Source organism: Equus caballus, chromosome 18 (genome assembly GCF_041296265.1).
Source record: "Equus caballus isolate H_3958 breed thoroughbred chromosome 18, TB-T2T, whole genome shotgun sequence".
Lineage (NCBI taxonomy): Eukaryota > Metazoa > Chordata > Mammalia > Perissodactyla > Equidae > Equus > Equus caballus.
Window position 1 is genome coordinate 49789757 of NC_091701.1, and position 1876 is coordinate 49791632.

A 1876-nucleotide genomic window follows, 5' to 3' on the forward strand; every position below is an offset into this window, starting at 1 on the left:
AAAGGCGAAAGCTGACATCTTGGAGGAAAGATTCTCATTCTTACCTGTGAATGCTCAACATTAATAAAGAAGGTGATCATTTTAAAAAGGAGATGGATAGAGTAGGGAGAAGAAGAAATGACTCAGTGATATAATGATAGCCAGTTTGTATTCTTGTTTTGACTTTACTGCGCTTCTTTGCAATCCAGCCCACGCACTGCCTTTCACTGGGCTCTAAGGTCATCACACATTTCCCTCCTCAAGCCCTTAACTTTGCTTTTAGGGATAAGTATAAATAGGTGTTCTTTTTTTTTTTTATTGAGGTGTAATTGACATATAACATTATATTAAAATAGGTGCTCTTGAAAGAAGCAAGCAAGTGAGAACACCACCAACAAATGGTGCTAGAACAACTAAATATTCATATAGAAAATACAGGAACCTCACAGAGGACAAAAATGAACCTCAACCTTCCCTCACACCATCTATAAAAATTAACCTGAAACAGATCATAAACTTAAGTGAAAATCTATAACTGTAAAACTTCTAGAAGAAAATCTTTGTGATCTTGGGTTGGGAAAGATTTCTTAAACAGGACACACACAAAAAAAAAAACACATATTAAATAGAAAAGAAAAAAGTGATAAATTAAACTTCATTAACATTAAAAATTTAAAACTTCTGCTCTTTGAAAGACAAAAATTAAGAAATGAAAAGGCAAGCCAGAGACTGAGAGCAAATATTCACAATACATATATCTAACAAAGGACTTTACTCTTACAAAATTCAAGAAAACAACTCCATTAAAAATGTGAAATGACATAAACAGATACTTTACAAAAGAGATTTACAAATGGCAATGAGCACATGAAAAGATGCTCAACAGCATTAGTCATTAGAGAAATACAAGTTAAAACCACAATGAGATATTACACACCCACCAGAACCGCTAAAGTTAAAAAGATTGATGGGGTGGGGCGGGGCCAGCCCCATGGCCAAGTGGTTAAGTTCACATGCTCCACTTTGGTGGCCCAGGGTTTCGCTGGTTCGGATCCTGGGCGCAGACATGGCACTGCTTGTCAGGCTATGCTGAGGTGGCATCCCACATGCCACAACTAGAAGGATCCACAACTAGAGTATACAGCTAAGTACTGGGGGAACTTGGGGAGAAAAAGCAGGAAAAAAAAAAAGAAGATTGGCAACAGTTGTTAGCTCAGGTGCCAATATTTAAAAAAAAAAAAAAGATTGACAAATGATGGAGATACATTGCTGGTAGGAATGTAAAATGTAAACTGGTACAACTATTATGGAAAACAGTTAGCAGTTTTTTAAAAAGTTAAACATACACCCACCATATGACCCAGCAAGTCCACTCCTAGGTACTTACCCAAAATAAATGAAAATTTACATGCACAAAAAACTTGTGCATGAATGTTCTTGGCAACTTTATTAATGATAAAAACTGGAAATGGGGCCTGGCCCCATGGCCTAGTGGTTCGGCATGCTCTGCTTCAGCAGGCCAGGTTTGCAGATTCAGATCCCAGGTGCAGACCTACTCCACTCACCAGCTGTGCTGTGGCATTGTACTGCATGCAAAATAACAGAGGAGGATTGGCACAGATGTTAGCTCAGGGCTAATCTTCCTCAAGCAAAAAAAAAAAGAGGAGGATTGGCAATGGATGTTAGCTCAGGGTGAATCTTTCTCAGTAAAAAAACAAAGCAAAACAAAACAAAAAACTGGAAACAACCTAAATGTCCAACAGGTGAAACAACCTGCAATACATCCACAGAATGCAATACAAGACAGCAATAAAAAGGCATGAACTACTGATACACGTAACGATATGGAGGAACCTCAAAACATTGTGCCAAATGAAAGACACCAGATACAAAAGAG